General features: G+C 38.9%; 1 protein-coding gene across 7 annotated transcripts in view; it reads right to left on the bottom strand.

The window, feature by feature from the left end:
* The window catches only part of FRS2 (fibroblast growth factor receptor substrate 2), an 81,006-nt gene that overhangs the window by 39,781 nt on the left and 21,624 nt on the right, over positions 1 to 19,601 (bottom strand). The window contains exon 1 of one of the 7 annotated variants that reach the window (XM_073327806.1): positions 5,750 to 6,455. The exons of the other annotated variants lie outside the window; for them this stretch is intronic. The gene's annotated coding sequence lies outside the window, so the exon portion shown is untranslated. Of the gene's footprint in view, positions 1 to 5,749; positions 6,456 to 19,601 lie in introns of those variants that run through there. 7 annotated transcript variants of the gene reach the window in all.

Below are 19,601 nucleotides of genomic sequence, written 5' to 3' on the forward strand. Positions count from 1 at the left end.
ACTGCTGACTTTACCTCAGCACCCTGTACTTATACTAGTTACAACTTGCAGAGTGGTCTTTCCTCTTGTGTACTTCAGTTTCAACTAGCTATATTACATGTATTTCTTTCTATAGTGTCTGTCAGGAGCCAAAAATTGTAAACAGACATTTCCAATTACTGTGAGAAGCCTCAGCTGTCCATGAAGCTTCCCATTGTAGCACTAAGACTTAGAAACTCATTTGCCTGAGTGCCTAATCTCAAGGTTCAAAGCCCCTTGTAACATTTGTAACCCACACAGTTTCCCAGGAAAAACCCAGTTAGGTCATAAGATCTTTAGGTTGAGGGGGACCATACCTGCAATACTATCCCTCCTTGTGAAAGCATGTGGAGGCACTCACAGTGTCAGACAGCAGTTCAGAATATTTTCTTTTTTATTGGGTTGGTATGATGCCACCTCAGAGCTTTCATAGCCAAAGGAGAGGGCGGAGGTGATGCCTGCCTGGTGTTAGCTGCCTGAGAAGGGCCTGTACAGCAGACTTTCAACGGAAAGTCTTCCCCACTTAGAAATGTTGAACCCTGGTCACCAGGAAAGACAGCCATGTTTAATTCCATTAGTGACACCACGTTGAATATGGATTGGCGCACACAAAGGAATCTTCTGGCCTAATAAAATGGTGTACAGTGGGACTAGAAAGATAAATGGTGGGCCTCCTACTGCCTACTTGTTTTTCCACACCTGGGTTACTGGCCTTCTCATTACTTCACGGCCAGCCGCTTACAGATTAGAAGGGAAGGCAGACGCTGGGGACAATATCCTGGACGTTAAAGTGTGGTGACCAACAGAGTCAGTTGGAAATGACAGCCCAGTAGTTAGCCTATGGAAATCCACAGAAGCGGCAGGTGATGACAGCCCAATATTTCCCCCCATCCCTCTATTACATTTTACTAGAGAAAATGAGGAGGGGTATATAAACTATTGTTTAGGACAGCTGCAGATGACCTGACCGTGGTTAAAACGGTACTCTGCTGGCCTTCCTCCCCAAAGGAAGAATTTTCCTATGTATATGTATGCACATATGCCACAGAAATAATCTGGTCTTTTCTTCATTTATATTCCATGTTATACTCCATGAAGGTGAACAATGTAACCAGGTGCTGCGAATCATTCACCCAACTGCACTGTGAGAAAAGGGAAATTCAGCCCTGGCAACCAGCTGCGAATTAATCAGCCAAATTATTGAGCCAAATAGTCAGAAAACTGAAATAAAGTTTAGCGTTTTCCTTAGAAAAAGCGTTGAAGCAGAGAGATCTGCTTGTTTGTGCCTGTCACTGTGGAGGCAAATAAAGCTGTAGTGAACTACTGTGGTAGGACATTCAAATGCTGTCAATTCTGACAGATTTGGTTCTGTCCCTAAGTTGCAATACCCATTGTAACAGAGCTGCAGACCTTAGCATTAGTGTGCATCACCACAAGTTACTAAAGAAATAAAGGTTTTAGAGTGGTAGCCGTGTTAGTCTATCAGCAAAAACAACGAGGAGTCCCTGTCGCACCTTAGAGACTAACAAATTTATTTGGGCATAAGCTTTCGTGGTCTAGAACCCACTTCATCAGATTCATGCATGCATGAATCTGATGAAGTGGGTTCTAGCACACAAACGCTTATGCCCAAATAAATTTGTTAGTCTCTAAGGTGCCACAGGGACTCCTCGTTGTTTTTTAAAGAAATAAAGCAATTCAGGGTTGAGGAAGGGGGTGTGTATACACACACACACACACCCTTTCATTGGCTGGACAGTCCAACATTCCAAGAAGGTTGCTGCACAGTCCAATACATATTACTATGAGATGCAAAGGTTTCCCGTTCTCAGCTGGTAAAGGACGGGGGGCGGGAAGAAGAGAGAAAAGAGTAGAGAAGAATACGTCAAAAACTGCAAATTAAGAGAAACTTTCATTTGTTGTTTATTCACTTGGACACATGCTATAATCTTGAACTGAAATAACCTTGCTATTCTAATTGACCCAGTTTTATTCTTGACAAGATGGGATTTCCTTATTTGCTATTTTTAAGGGGGTGCATAATAATTAACTGCTCTGCAGGTGAAGAGAAAAAAAAAGCTTGTTTTTCTAACAATATTTCATATGGATAAAAATTAAATTTGGTAGTGGGTGTTAACATTCTGCAAAATACTTCAAAAATAACGTAAGGTCTCAAAGCCCTCTAATTTCACTCTTCTGCCTTTATTATTAAAAATAAGGAATTAGGTTCTGTGTCTTATCCAATGTTTTATTTATTCTAAGCATTTGTTTATTAAGCAGTTTAAAACCATGTTTTATCCCTCTGTAGAACTATTGTACAGAATGTATATGCCAAAATTAAAACAGATGTACACACATGAAAATTTGATCAAAGTTAGTAATGTAATGTAACTAACAAAATAATGTACAAATTAACAAATAGTAACTTTAGAGAGACATGGTGAGGGAGGTAATATCTTTTATTGGACCTAATTCTATTGATGAAAGACAAGCTTTTGAACTACACAGAGCTCTTCTTCAGGTCTGGGAAAGGTACTCAGGCCTGGTCTACATTCCAGAGTTCGGTTGACGTAAGTCAGCTTACTCAACCTAACTATGTAAGTGTTTACACTAGAATGGTGCTCCCGCCGATGTAAGTTGCCCACTACATCAATCTAATAACTCCATTTCTTTGAGAAGCGTAGTGCTTAGGTCCACGTAGTTAGGGCAACGCAGTGTCCATGTAGACCCTGTGCTACTTATATCGCTTGTTGGCTGGCAGCCTGGAGCCCCGCTGCCACCTCCCAGTGAGGAAGGGGAGAAAGCCCGAGCCCGGCTCCCTGCCCTGGCAGCAGGGCTCAAAGCAGGAGCCCCGCCCACAGCTGACAGCTTAAACTGTGAGCCTGATGAGGGGCAGGGCTCAGCTTCACAACAGGGAGCCCACTAGCAGTGAAACTGTCATTCTTGTCAGTTTCATAGCTGCTATTTAGCATTTGTTGTGGGACTCCTGCTGTCGGCCCATGGCAGCCAGCCAGAGAGGACATGCTAAAATAGTACAAAAATTAGTTTACAAGCACCAGCTAAATAATACAGCCAGCGTTCAAGTTTATGTTCTATTCACTTAATATAAGTAAGCAAAGAGACAACTCATTGCATTCTGTGTCAGCTGTAATATCTAAGATATTTTCATATGGTAGCTGTAGATAGAACGCATTCATTTAGAGGTTACAAAAGCACAGATGCTTACAGCATGGTCCACATCAGATAATCAGTTACTGCAGACACCAAAAAAGGCACTTCTGGCTATCAAAGCCACTTGGAATTCCAGGAACTAATAGGGATCCAGTAATACCCTGAAATTATGCTCTTCATTGACTAGGAACAGGCAAGATGCCTCAATCATGAAGGCAGTCACCATTCATACCTACTCACTACTTCTCTCAAACAACCAGCATCATCTCAGTCTTATTAGGACCGACTCCCAGCCAGCTTATTGAAACCCAAGCCCCAATTAAACCTAATTATCTTATACTAGCCAGGAGGGCTACGCAAATAATTCTTAAGTACCTGACCAAAACATTCTACGAGCACACCTCAGAACAAATTTGTTCCTTCCTGGCTTATACTCATAACATCCAGGCCTAAAATAAAGAAACAATACCATTATGTTCATTTTAAGGAGTACCATAAACAAATTGCCCCCCACTGGACAACATCACAACAGTATTATTCCAACCCTCCATACATAACAATGATGTATGGAAGATGCCATCACACCATCTTGTACTACAATGAAAGATGCATTCACAATGACACTAGATTCAGGTGGTGCAGAACCAGTAAGGAAACTCGGGGGGGAGGGGAGGGATATGAGATAACCTTTTCCACTGCAGTTCCTGATTCATGAAAAAAACATTTAAAAGCTGAAATTTAAGCCCATAAGAGAAGAATTTTTGGACTAATTAATTATTTACTTGTATACAGAGTAGCTGTTCTCTGATTTGCATGGTTTCTAACAAACAAAACAGTAGTCTGAAAAAATCTGGATCATGGGACAGGCAACACTAAGAAAAACAGTGAAGTACAGTTTTCTAGTTAGAACAGCACTTATTTTCATATTCAATCCAAAGAACATCTAATTAGATGGCAATTGGCTAAAACCAGCTTATTTAAATATGATTATGACTCAAAAATAGCCTTTAAACATATTCAACTATGCAGCCAATTTAGGTTGCATAGAAGGATTGAAGAATCCTTTTATAGTCCCAAGCATAAAAGAAAATGATGCTCATTTTCCTCAGTCCAGCAGTTTGAAAGTTCAAAAGGTAAGAAAAGTTCTGCATGAACACACACAAGTTACTTAGAAAAATAAAGCTTTAATTATAACTGGCATTTCTTAAGCCACTACTCAGAGCAACTCTATGGTTAAGAGGTGACATCATTCATGTGTCTGGTGGTGTGGAAGCCCAGAATCAAAATGTAGGCCAGATTACAACATTCCACAATACTGGTTTAATAATAAATTATTATTGTTTTTATTACGGCACTCCCTAAGGGGCACCCAAGAATGGGGCACTATGGTGCTAGGCACTGTAGAAACACAATGCTAGAAGACAGTCTCTACCCCAAAGAGCTTAGCTGTTCCTTATCCTACCATCTGGAGTCTCTAGCTGGCTCCTCTCTACAAACCTCCCCCGCCCCTCCCAATCTCGATTGTGGGGTGGAGGGGAGGCACCACCTGGGTCCTAGAGCCACCATAGTATGTGGGGGTCTCTTCAATATAGTTCTGGGCCCAGAGGGTACTGGGAGAAGAGATGGACCCAGTTAACCAGAAGAAAAAAAAATCCTAAAATAAATTTAAATATCAAATCTGCATGGATTTATGCATAGAATCCTACCAAATTCACGGCCACGAAAAACGTGTCACAGATCATGAAATCTGGTCTTGTGCGTGTGCTTTTACACTTTACTATACAGATTTCACAGGTGAGACCAGCATTTCTCAAATTGGGGGTGCTGATCCAAAAGGGAATTGTGGGGGAGGTGGGTCACAAGGTTATTTTAGGGGTGTTGCAGTATTGCCACTCTGTCTTTGGTGCTGCCTTCAGATCTTGGCGACCGCAGAGCAGTGACTGTTGGACGCTGCCCAGCTCTGAAATCAGCGCCCCGCCAGCGGCAGCATAGCAGTAAGGGTGGCTATACCATACCACATGCTGCTGCCTTCAGAGGTGGGCAGCCGGAGAGTGGCGGCTACTGACTGAGGGCCCAGCTCTGCAGGCAGCAGCACAGAAGTAAGGATGGCAATACCATACCATGCCATCCTTACTTTATGCTGCTGCTGGCAGCAGCTCTGCCTTCAGAGCTGGGCTCCCAGCCAGCAGCTGCCCAGAAATAAGGGTAGCAATAGTGCAACCCCCCTTACAATAAGCTTGCGACCCCTACCCTCCACAACTCCTTTTTGGGTCAGGACCCCTACAATTACAACACCATGAAATTTCAGATTTAAATAGCTGAAATCATGAAATTTACCATTTTTAAATCCTATGACTGTGATGTTTACTGAAGTGTACCGTGAATTTGGTCGGGCCCTATTTATGCAGGATTGACAAAGTCAATACACTAATTTGCCTCTTCAAATCCCCTTTTCTTTTGCATCAAATTGAACCTTCACACATCATACTCCCAGTTCCAAAAGGCGCTAAAAATCATGAGTTTGGTTTAAAACAATAAAATTTGGGGTCTTTTTACTTACCATCTGTTTTTTGAGCCTTTACGGTCACATTTTCAAGTTTTTCCTCTGCAACCAGCAGAGCTAGATATTTTCTTTTAAATGTATGTTGAGATTTTCATGTAATCAATTACATGATTCCAGGAGCTGGGGCTTTAAGAAAAATACCAAATATTGCAAGAGTTGGCAAAAGTACACTCCACCGTCGAGGCCCAAACCTTATTTGCTTCCACTGCTCATATGTCTCTTCCTATGAATGTATGATAAATGCTTTGCTATTTTTGGTTGCTGTCTTGATGAAAAGGGGAATAGAATTTATATTTAAAAACTTATTCTCAAACAAGTTTCACACTTCATTCATAATGATCCTTTCATCTTTTGAATTTTGAGCCACGGGAATGAACAAAGTGGGTGCAATTTTCTTTTATGACAGTCACTTTCTAGAAAATTTAGAGGTTTCCAATTAAACAAGCTTTTTTTGAATAATAAATCGGTTACATATTAAGGGCATTATTAAAAATTGCCCCAAGTTCCACACAAAATAGCTCCCACAGCTTCAGCAATGTGATCGTATGACTGAAGACAAAGGGTTTGGAGCAAAGCAGATGCCAGACTTTTGTTTTAATCGATTCAAGACCTAACACACTGGTTTAAAATATTTTTAGTGGTAAAAGTATTTTTTAAAAAAAGCATAAGCCTGCATATATATATATACACACACACACACAAAGTAATAAGTGTTTGCACTGCAGTCTGCTCAAACAAACAAGTTCAAATGCGCCTAACATTAACACACCCATTTAATACCAGCATTTTTTTTTAATTTAAAACTAGATGACATGGTCCAAAAATTATACTAGAATTCAGTTAGCTATACATTAATTCAAGAAAAGAAATATACAAAGATAAGATCCAAAAGAATGCTAAACATAAATCAAGTCAAATTTAGACAAAATTCAGACTTCAATTTAGAAGTTCAAGAGTAATTGTCTTCTATATATACACTATTCTAGGTGAGAAAGCATAGCAGCAGTATGCATATATTATGAATTACTGTTAATGTATGTATTACTGTAGCACCTCGGAGTCCTAGTCCTGGACCAGGACCCCACTATGCTAGGCATTGTACAAACAGAACAAAGACTGCCCCTGCCTCAAGAGCTTACAATCAAAAGTAGACTCACTCATTGACTTAGGGCTTGTCTACATCACCCATGTGAAAAAACACCCCCTGAGCAACATAAATTACACCAACAGAAGCGCAGGGTGGACAGTCGTTGGGAGAGCTTCTCCTGCCAACATAGCTACCATGGCTCATGGCGATGTGTTATTATGTCGACGGGAGAGCTCTCTCCCATTGGCTTAGAGCGGCTACATGAGCCATCTTACAGCAGCACAGCTGCTCTGCTGTAAGCTCGCTAGTGCAGACAAGCCCTTAGCTTCTATCTTTATTACCATTTCTGAAATAAAGCTGTACAGTTAAAACTAAAATTGTTTCAATTAAAAGAAATTTCTTGTCATTATTTTAATATCCACACCTTTTCACACTCCAGAACATTTTTCAGTCCACCGGGAAAGCCAGTGATATTAAATATAACTAAGACCATGAGAAACCAGGAAGGGCTTTGCTCTTTTAACGCATTGTTTATTTTTGATGGGGAGATTCTGATCAAAGTAATCAAATTAGAAATGGAAAGCATCACCATGGATCTTATATCAGTTTACTGATCATGTGCTAACTGGAATAGGAAAATGTGTTTACTTATCTCAAAAATCCCTTTCTTCTAGTAGGCAGATCCACAGACACTACTTTAGGTAGCTCTCAAGGGAGACATCTGTAGGTTACTAGCGTGGTGCTAAGCCTCACTCATTGATGACTCAGTGCCACAATTGTGAAAGCTAGTATATCTTATGTTATGACAGATCAAACATTTAACAGAATTAACTGGTTTTGTTTGTAAATAGAAGGCTCTAATGAAGAGACAGGAAAACTAAACTCAAAATAGAGACAGTTAACTAGATTTCTCTCTCTGCTTTTGATAGAGGTACCCAGATCTAGTGGTCCATCTATTAGAACAAAGGACAATTTAGGTAACATGTTTTACCATTCATCAGCAAATATAGGTTCAGAGATCCTAAAATCAAATTTAAACAGCATTCAAAATACAGATAGTGATTTTAACTGGAATAATTAGCTGACTTTAGTAACTATGTACACTAATCTAACAGCAATTACTAGGGACCCACTGCATGTAGCCTTTTCCAGCTGAACATTGTCAAGTGAGAAATGTACATTGGTTTTGTATTATTTTGTGAAGGAGGGCAATAACGATTTATAGTGTCTTCACAGGAGATGTACAATATTATAGCCCATGTGAATGTCACCAGTATGAGCAAATGAGCCCTAAATAAGATGTTGGCAATAGATTTCTAGATTTAGAAATCTAGACAGTATTGCCAACCCCAAATGTTCAAATGTGTTAGAAATGGAGACAGAGCTGCTCCTTTGCTTACACCCCATGGCATCACGGTAGCACCTTTAAGAGTAAGCGTCATTTAAAAACACAAATAACTAAAAACCAAAACACTATGTTTTCTAAAAAGACAACTATGACAATCAGGGTACAGACACCAAGGGGAGATCAGAAGGTTTAAATCCCCAAAAGTAAGCAGCTAAACCAACTACTTTACTGTAAAAGTACATCAAGTAAACTCTTATGAAAGCTTGTAATGCACAGAACTTAACAGTCATTATGAGATATGTATACAGATGGTGTGAATGTATGTGTACCCCCCACACACACACACCTGTAATGGTAACTGTGATACAACTTCAGCATCACCTCAAAACAGCGCTGTGAAGCAATCAGACAGGGAAGGGCTACCTCTCCTACCCAATGAGACTAGCCGCAAGCACCTAGACATTGTCCAGAGCAGAAAAGAAGAGTGAGGAATCATCAAAGCAAACAGGAACAGCTTGAAACTGAAAAGAAAACCCCAGTCTATAGTGACTAAAGGGGAAAAAAAATGTAAAGCCTTTTAAAATGGAAGGGGTTTGAACTAAAGAGTATCCAGAACTTGGGGGGACAGTCAAGGCAGAAGGTTGTCCATGAACAGTGGATCCCTCTTATAATTAGGATTATGCTATGAAACTACTTTAATGCAATAGGTAACTCTTATTAGAAAAGTGATTTTATCTAATATGAAATTGTAAAGCCTGAGATTGCATCTTGAACATTGACTTTATGCATAAATGTATATGTTTGTTTTTCCTCATTATTTCATCTCTGAATCTGTGGTTTTTGTATTAAATTAGGTTTTTGTTTAATTTTATCATAAGCAGGTCTCTGATGTGCAAACTGTGTGGAGTCCATATCCCAAAGTGAACCGATAACTGGGGACTGGTTTCACACCTCTGGGAGGTAACAAAATAGAGAGGAACAGTCCAATCTGGTAATTAAGAACTCAGGAAGAACGTATTTGGGGAAATTAATCGCGGAACACTTACCGGCTCAGGGTGGCGCAGAGGCTTGAGGCTTCCCCCTGCAGCAGGGCCAGCTGGTGCTTGTGGCTCCAGCCCTGGGGGGGGAAAGGGGGGGCACACAGAGACTCAGGGCTTTCTCCACCCTCAGCCCGTGGTGGGGAGAGCAGGCGCTCACAGCTCCAGCCCTGTGGAGGGAGTGGGGGTCTGCCATGGGCCGAATGACATTAACCAATGGGCTAGATCCGGCCCGCTGGCTGTAAGCTCCCCATCTGTTTTAGCCAAACAAGCTAAAGTTCCCCACCCCTGTTTTAGCTCCATAAATGGGTAAATGATTAAATGCAATAGCCTGTGAGAACCAGGAGCTCAGACTATATTAGATAATAGCCCTTTCTGACCTTAAACACTCTGAATCTGACACACAGTCTACATTATTGAAACTTCAATTGTGCTTCATTATCGTGCTTCAAAATGTTTAAAGACCATAAGACAAAAATACTACTGAACTTCTACACGCAGGCTTTTTAAAGAATTCTGATGCATAAAAGTAAAGGCTATCTTTCAAATTTTACCTTGCAAGGTTGAATAGTCTGTGACTACACTGCAACATTAAATTACCTTATATGTTGTTGTGTTCAGTAAGATTTGGAATATCCCACCGTCAGACTTCTCAGACTGACTAAACATAAAAGTGGCCACTGGACGACCAAATTAAACTGTTAGCTTAGGGGAAGGCAATGTTAGCGTGCATGCATGTATGTATACGTATCTTGAAAGAGTACCAAATATATATTTTGGACAGATTTCATACATAAAGTCTTCACTAAGCAGCAAGGTTATAAAAGTTAAATATATACACTGCATGCCCAAGCCTTTATTTTCAAATTTGCCAATTACAGTGTGTTCAGACAGTAATAAATAAAAATCAAGACTCACTGTAATTACAAATAAGGAAACAGTTTCAAGAAGTGCATATTCCAACTAAGCTATAATATATGTAATAATTGATCCCTTAAACTCAACTATTGAGAACAGCAATCTCTTCAATTTCCTTCTCTTTCTTACCCTTGCCCTATCTATACATGTTTTTCCTCTGTTTTTTCTCAAAAGAGAAAACACACTGTTCCTTCTCCTAAGGGAATTTCCGATTCAGCTGAGTGATACCTGGCAGCAGCAACTGGCTCCCCTATAACAAATGGAGGTTTCAGCAAATCAATGGGATGACGTGCATCAGACTGGTGACTATTTTCGTCGATGAGCTGTGCCAACAGTCAAAATTCCCTGAAAATCTAGCTCCCTAAGGAGCAGCGCTTTCCATCAATCTAAATCTGTTTAACTGGGCTGGCCCATTTTATTGCACTCCTCTCCTCACAACAGGAGTAACCTGTTGCCTTTGACTACCCAGACAGTAAAAGTTTGTTGTATGCAACAGCTGCTGTTAAGCAGGCTGTAATTTCCACTGATGTTAGAAAGGGTTCCATTTATTAAGTTGATCACACTTCTGAAAGTTCACCTTACGTTGAAATAGCAGCACCGAGGAGATTTTATGTGCAATTCTACAGATAAACAGTTGACACAGATATTAAAATTCTATAGTATGCACATAAAAACACTGAAGACCACAATTCTAAAAGTGCCAAATGAATAGCTGATGCATTTAGGTAACTGGTACAACTACAGTCATTGAATTCACTTTAGTCTAGACTTTTGAAGATCTGTATCTATACTGTATTGTTTCAATAACTTTGAGTTGACAGTAGCTTCAATTTTTTCTCCCTTTAATTTAAATGGCTACAGTAGCAAAGCAGACAGAGAAAAAGCAATGGCAGAGGACCCTCTTTGTACAGTCAAAGGATGCAGAAGGAAGACAAGGTGTCAGCAACAGAAATGTGGTTAGAGACAGACTAGCGATATATGTGTGCGCCCCAACACCACTTGTAGGTTTTGAGTAAAATCAATAAGACAAAATACTGGCATTCCCTAACTTCTAAATCCTTGACTTTCAAACCTTCATAAATGTTCTTCTATCAAGGTTATTTGTGTGGCCGGGGGGGGGGGGGGAGGGAAGGGAGGTGGCCTGAACAGTATAAAACTAGATTTACTAGGGAAAGACTCTTACTATATATTTGTTAAGCATGACACACAAGAAAATTCTATGTATATGTACAGTGTAATTAAAAACATGAGATTACCTTCCATTAATGATTGATGCCTACTAGTTTTGACTTCAGATTCATGACATACTGGCTTAAGTATGATAAAATAATGGTATGACTATCACTCAAAGTATACCTCTGTGGGTGCAAAGATAGGATAGCAGGAGTTAAAAAAAAAGTGTTTAAACATATATTTTCAACTAATATGGTGAATGTTGCTATTGTCACACATTCCAGTCCAGAACAAACAAATCTGATTAATTACTGCCTGGTAAAGTGGATTGTGGGGGAGGGAGGAGATTATTTTAAAAAGAATAACTGGATTTATTTAAATCGGATTTTAAAAAATAAACCTATTTAAAATTATATTTGAAATTAAAACAATTTATGTTAAGGCCTGAACTAACTATAGTCTATTAAGTTATATAAAAAAATATATTAAAGCAGTACATGTTCGCTGTCAAAATTTTAAAGAAAGTCTGGTAGAAAACTTTGACTAAGTAGCTGGTAACCAGAGCATGTTGACATATTAAACCACGTTACAACAGCAGACTCTTCTGCAGATGCAGAAGGAATATTTTCTTCCATTTTTTTAACTAGCTTGTTCAAAGTTAAGAAGCTAATGGGAATTAATAAATAAAATAAATAAATAAATCAATCAGGAACGCTTGTTTTCCCCTTCCAAGCTATGAGTAAAAAGTAGGTGTGAAAGGATGAGATCTAGTAGCTCTAAAATCTTGAAGGACTAGTGACCAGAAACAATCAGTTCCATTCACCAACTACAGACAATACTTCCCTTGTTTAATAAATCAATTTAAATGCAAAACATGTTTTAATAAATTTTTAATGTATCCAGCACATTTAATGTTTTATTTAAAAATTCTGTTTTGTGCATTAATTGAATTTGAATTTCCATCCAGCGCTTGACACAAATCACGAATAAAAAATTAAAGAAATGCATCATTCACCACTTTCTAGCAATATAAAAATTAAGAATGTGCATGAATATATATTAAACTACAAAAGACTATAGATATAATGTATCCTCCTGGTTCGTAAAAAGCAGCACCAAATTTAGAGTAAAAACTGTAATTAGTTGCAAATTAACATTTTTTAATGGTTACCAACCAATGAGAATCAACCTTTCCTTTGGAAAATAACTAAAAAAGTACTACTGCACAACATGATTAAAATAGTTTATTTAAATCAAGGTTTCCTGCTTGCTGATTTAAATTGTGATTACAATTGATGGTTTAAATAGCTTTGATTTAAAATCAATCCACCCAGTTGCAGGGGGAAAACTCATTTAAAAAATCAAGCCCCTCATCTAGAGAAAATAAAATCACTTGCTCCAATTGAGTAAGAAGAGAGAATTACTGTGCAACATTTAATTCACATAAACATAAAAATGTACACCAAATAGGGAAATTTATCGGTTCTTATCTGAAAAGTTCCTTCCTTTGAATAATGAAGTCCACAAATCTGTTACAATAGGTCAGAGGTTCTCAAACTGGAGGTTGTGACTCCTCATGGGGTCGCGAGGTTATTGTGTTGGGGGGCGGGGTCACAAGCTGTCAGCCTCCATCGCCAAACCCAGCTTCACCTCCAGCATTTATAATAGTGTTAAATATTTAAAAACGTGTTTTTAATTTATATGGCAGGTGAGGGTCACACTCAGAGGCTTGCTATGTAAAAGGGGTCACCAATACAAAAGTTTGAGAACCGATGCAATAGGTACTTCCTGGAACAGCACCAGAACTGTCAGTCACTAGAAACAAAAGCGTTCCACCACTAAGGTTCATTACTGTTGTGAACTTCCACAATCAGATTAATTCAGTTCTCATTTCCTAATTTACAAATTGTGTAAGTATACTTAAGGTTTCAGAGTAGCAGCCGTATTAGTCTGTATTCACAAAAAGAAAAGGAGTACCTGTGGCACCTTAGAGACTAACAAATTTATTTGAGCAAAAGCTTTCGTGAGCTACATTGTACATTATCCTCATTGTAGCTCACGAAAGCTTTTGCTCAAATAAATTTGTTAGTCTCTAAGGTGCCACAGGTACTCCTTTTCTTTTTAAGTATACTTTTAGGAAAAAGCACAATAATTTCTCCTACTGTAGAGTGTGGAAAACTCTCTCAGAAGTTTGGATGTCAGTTTCCATCTCTATTCTGAATGCTCCGTTTGTCTCCAGGTGGCCCAGATCGGTGACCTTAATACTTGAAGAAAATTTTCAGACAAGCAGAGATATATTCTCCTATTCATCATGCCGAAGTCAACAGATTTGTTACAATGGGATTCTCAAAGCAGCACATCTCCAGGATGGAAAGCAGGATCATCATTTAAAAAATGGAAATCTAAAGTGAAGTATATTATAATAATACATAACACAACTCTTATATAGTGCTTTTCATCCATAGATCTCAAAGCACTTTACAAAGGTGGTCAGTAGCATTATCCTCATTTTACAGACGGAGTAACCAAGGCACACAAGGCTTATACATCCCCTTACCTTCCACTTGGCATTAAGATGTGGAATGAGTTATGCCAAAAAATGGCATTGGTTAAAGACTGGATGACAGATGTATAGAATTAGGTGAACTTCTGTATTCATGGCCAGGTGGCCACCTGGAATTCTCAATAGAGGAGACATGACTATTCTTCTCTGAGATTCAGTGCTCCAAAGGACTGGACTTTGATGCTTAGCCAAAGGAAGAATATTTCTTGATTTACTCTGCAAACTAATGTTATGACAGTTGAAAGGACTACTGATTGGAATTAGAAGTACAATACTGGGTTTTATCCAAGAAAGCTCCTAACTTTAAAAAAAAAAAATCCACCAAAAAACCCCACACCTCATGATTGGAGGTAGTGTCAATTGGGAGGTCTTCCGTAATGAACAGGAAATATGACACCTCCTGCAGGAACTCAATTAGAGCAGTGCTGTAAGGAGCAGAACCAGGTTCCAAGGCCGTTCTGTATGACCTTATGGGGCTGGAATAAGGATCATTGTCCAAATAAAGCATTTAAGGATGGGATTTGTACAAAACTTCCTTTTCTTGAACATGCTGATAATACGCTATGGAGAGGTGACTTTTTCCCTGTATACTCATAACTACATTAAGACCCTCCTAGAGAAACTCAAGGCTATGTTTTACTTGTTTACTGGTGGAACCATGATCCCACGTGCCCTTGGATTGCTGCGGCTTGGCAGACTTTAGACACCATCTCTCTAGTTCTGTGCCTCTAGGCACACTCACTAGGTGCAGAACCTGTGAGTGACGCTCCTCTTGGCTGCAGAGATCCTATAGTCCAATTGCCTAGGCCCTGAAACTGGCACCAAACCTGACAAGCAGCTGCTGCATTCCAGTTCACTCTCCCCCATTCATGGAATGTGACAGTGAATGCACTTGGAGAAAATACAAGAGATATACAGAGGTATGAAAAAACAACAAAACCCTGTCTCGATTTCTTAACAATTCCAAGAGCCCTTTGGGATATGGTATTGCCTTTTCAGGGGAGCAGGCTACTTCCTCTACTCCTACTCACCTTACCTGCTTCGGGTCCTGATCTGCTCACTTCTCTCTCTAAAGTGTCCAGTCAGAAGCTCCCCTTTATAAAGTTGCAGTTTCTTTTGTCAGGTGACCTCTTTCAGTGACTCCCAATCCCTCATCAAGTGATCCATTGCTTGATTACCCAGCTTACCTGGAAGAACAGGTTACACTGAGCATTCACTATCTGTCCTGCTATGTCAAATTAGAGAGACATGATTGGTGAGTGAGTATCTTTTATTGGACCAACTTCTGCTGGTGAGAGAGACGAGCTTTTGAGTTACACAGAACTCTTCCTCAGGTCTATGGCAAAGTTTTCATTTGCTGATAGTCCTTTCCCACTGTCCCATTCAGGAGCAGACACAATGTGCCAATGCCCTCCCTTTATTACAATAAATATGATGCAAGAGATATAGTGAAAGACAGTCAGGAAATTCATTAGGCAGAAATAAAGAGTTCATAAAATCTAACTGGAATTCATGAATTCACACAGAGATTCCAAATGGTCACAGTAGGTTCATAAGGCTAGAGAGCCATAAATTCTATAGCCAGAAAAGCAAACAGTATGACTGCTGCTCTCTCCTTACTATGCATGTATGGTCCTGAGGAGTAGTGGAAGAGGTGGTAAGACAGAGACATCACCCAGTTTTAGAACTGTTCATTCAATTCCTCACATCCAGTCCTGACATATGGAGAGACCACAGGGCACTTCACTGCTGTTTCTAGATGCAAAGAAGTCAGTCATCAGCCTATCAAATTGATTTACATAAGCCTTGGTGTTCCATGTCTCTTTTGGGGGTAGCATACACAGAGAAAGGAAACTTCTGTCCTGGGCAGAGCAGAGTTACTTTCTATGGAGTTGGGCCAATCGTGTTTTTCCTAGCTGATTTATGAAAACCGCACCAACCATTTTGACTGCCAAAACAAGACCAAGCCCATTATATCCATGGAAGGAAAAGTGCTTGCAAACCTCCAGTCATATAATCATAGAAATGTAGGACTGGAAGGGACCTCAATAGGTCATCTAATCCAGTCCCCTGCGCTGAGACAGTCCTAAATATTATCTAGATTAGATCATCCCTGACAGTGTTTGTCTAACCTGTTCTTAAAAGCCTCCAATGACAGATTCCACAACCTCCTTAGGTAATTTGCTCCAGGGCTTAACTACCCTTACAGATAGGAAGTTTCTCTTAATGCCTAATCTAAATCTCCCTTACTGCAATTTGCCCACTGCTTCTTGCCCTGTCCTCAGTGGATAAGGAAAACAATTTATCACCATCCTCTTTATAACAAGTCTTCAAGTACCTAAAAGGTTATGTCCCCTTTCATTCATCTCTTCTCCAGTCAAAACAAGCCCTTTTTTTTTTTTCAAATCTGCTAGAACCTTAATAATTTTTCTTGTTCTCCTCTACGCTTTCTCCATTTTGTTCACATCTTTCCCAAAGTGTGGTGCTCGGAACTGCACACAGTACTTCAGCTGGTGGATGCCACACACACACTCTCCCGTACCTATTTCTTGGACTGAACTGGGATTTGTTTGGGCCTCCACCATTGTACCCATCTGGCATCTGACATAAGGGTCACTCTGCCTGGTTCACTGATAGGTGGATCCCTTCAAAAAAATTTAATGGTCTATAGTCACAAGGTGAGTGAGTGGACACCATGCAATGCAACCTTGACCTCTGCTAACAAAGGGAAATCTTAAAAAACAGGAAAACATAATTACAGGCTATATGATCTTTCACACTTCAAGGTAGAACAACATCTAGTTTGCACAGGCACCCAAAGTTTATCCAGAGGAACAAGTCATCATATTGGGGCGAGAGGGAGAGGAATACCAAAGACTCCAGAAACAAGTTTCTTTTGCTCTTGTTCACAATTTAGCTGAGCAGCTTGCATATTTTATACCCCTACCACAAAAAGGTTTTGTTCAAGTGAAGTTAATTTTGCAAACCATATATTCTATTTCAAAAATGTTAGCGCTAGCAAAAAAGTTAAATTCCCATAAATTCAGTGTTCAAAACATACACGAAACTCAAACCTTTGAAAGGTATGGAAATTCACAGTTAAGGAAGCCAAACTATCTGAAATCTGGCCATTTTGAAGAATGTGTGGTGATGATGGTGGTTTGACAGCAAGGAGGAATGAGGAAGGGACCAAAATCAGGTTTGTAATGGAAATTCAGTGATATGCTATTCTTTTATCACACCCATTACTGTATAATCTGTGTACTGCAACAAGAGCAGTTGATATTACTCAATAAAAGCAACACCAGTACTATATTTTAAAGTTGAAAATATGTTATAAAACCAATTCTAACCAAGCCAAAATATTGTGAATTTCCAGAAACAACAACTGCATTTTATAAGAGACAAAAGACGCAATACAGCTCACAGACTAGATATTGCAGAGGGCTACTGAGCAAACCATTATATTACCAGCTCTTTTTTCTACCTTAACTTCAGAGTAGTTTTCCTGCTATAATCTTCAATACTTCAAAAGAAATCCAAGTGACTCAGGATTAATATTTACATACTTTAGTCACACCCAAACAACTTGCTGGGGTTGTGGTTTTTTGGTCAGCATTGACATTTAGGGAAAGTCAGTATACCAACAAATATTGAAACTTTTGTACGTTATACAAGCTTCGGTAATTATGAGTATGCATATATCAAAAGGTAAACTCTTCTATTCCTATGGTAATACAAATTAAATTTATAACAAAACTGTAGCTGAGGTTGTGGGGGGTCTGATACTCCAACCATATAGAAAAGATCAGGTTAAGGACATACAAGGGTTGAATGAAAATAAATGTTAAAATGCTAAAACACTCACGTCAAAACCTTAAGTCAGGAAATTCTACATTAAGGCTCTCTTTCCTTTATCTCACTGATTTTTTAACAGTATTGCATGGATCTGCTAAAAATTTGATTTTATATACTGTTTTTACTACAACCTAGAAAGAAGGCTAGAGCATTGCAATAGTTTGCTTTGGATGTGTGTCAGAAACCTTAAATGTTTTAAAACAGGTTTTGTAGTTTCTCTCTTAAGACCGTTACATGAAACAGAGTACCCACACACAAAAAAGCACCTTGGTCTATAATATAGGGATGTTATTAAGCAGACCCAAGGTGACATATCTTAACAATTCTAAAAGACCGGTTAAAGTATTTTGTGTTGATGAATCATCTATTGCTGATCAACTGCCAATAAGAATAAAATCAAGGCTTTATCTTTTCCCCCAGAGCAGTTACTTTTAAAAGTTACTATGAATGTTCAGTATCTCATTTTGTTTAAAAACAAAAAATAACTAGGACTGTTTAGAAAGATACCAAGAGGCATCTAATCAAACTTAAGAAAAACTGGGACTTTTTGTAATTTAGACTTTTCAAATAGAGTTTGACCAAAATATATTAAGCTTACAGCAAAATAAAATAAAAATATCCAGTTTGTTAGACTTGCTTAATAAGATTTTTCTATGTTTGCACAAATCTGCAGTCACATAAACAAAGTTTCATTTCAAACAAATACTGGAAACTCCATTTACAAACTCCTGAAAAATAGGGCTTATGATAGAAATTTAAATTCTGATATCAGAAATGGCATTTATACATTTTTTAAAACTTAGCAAATCTAGACATATGTGAACACCATGGTACCCTTCAAATTGTCACTGTCTATATTTTAACTTATATTTATGTTGCATTAGAAGCATCAAAAACTATATACCATGCAAAAATGACAGCACCAACACAAAATTCCAGATATCTAGGAATTAGAGAATAGCCCACTTAACTAGTGGGGAGATGTTTATCAGATAAAGCTAAATGCTCCAAACTATTTTTTCTCTGAAGTAAGAGTGTGTTCTCACCTGAATAAACAGGAAGCTCTGGTCAAACCTTTGCCCATCAAAATGAAACTACTGGCCTGATTTTTCAGATATGCTGTGCACTTCCAACATCGTTAAAAAGTCAATGGGAACTGTGGGTGCTCAGCTTCTTTGAAATTAAAGCCAAACCTTTAAAGGGCTGCCTTCAAAAATGTTGACTTGACTCAGTAAAAATTGCATTTATGTAAAACTTGGCATTAATGAACAGACCTTCCCTTTGGAAATTCTGTATTTGTTACGTCTGTCCAATTATGACCAACATGAAGGTGGTTACAAACATGGGGAAGATTTTCATCCCTCCGCTCTCCCTTCTCTCAAGCAAACAACAAAGTTCTCTGTATTATTCTTCACAGAGGAAATTAAGCCTTAGTAGTAAAACCACACATTTCAGATACTTCACAATAGCAAGCAAGCACATTTTTATAGAGGAAGAAGGTAACAATTTTTTCCCATTCAGTGGCTTGAAAAGAATTTTTCCCCTAATAGGACTGCACTTGGATGGAAGCAAATTTTACAAGCGGCAAAGAGTCCTGTGGCACCTTATAGACTAACAGACGAATTGGAGCATGAGCTTTCGTGGGTGACTACCCACTTCATCTGTTAGTCTAAAAGGTGCCACAGGACTCTCTGCTGCTTTTACAGATCCACACTAACACAGCTACCTCTCTGAAGCTTTATAATAGTTCTTGACATAAAGCTCTGTACTGAAACAGGACTATAAAGCTCTATAGTTCATAGCCACCACGAGCATTATATGCATACAGTTGACAACTTTTGGCCCTTTCATTCAGCATTCATAAG

Source organism: Lepidochelys kempii, chromosome 1 (assembly GCF_965140265.1).
Source record: "Lepidochelys kempii isolate rLepKem1 chromosome 1, rLepKem1.hap2, whole genome shotgun sequence".
Classification (NCBI taxonomy): domain Eukaryota; kingdom Metazoa; phylum Chordata; order Testudines; family Cheloniidae; genus Lepidochelys; species Lepidochelys kempii.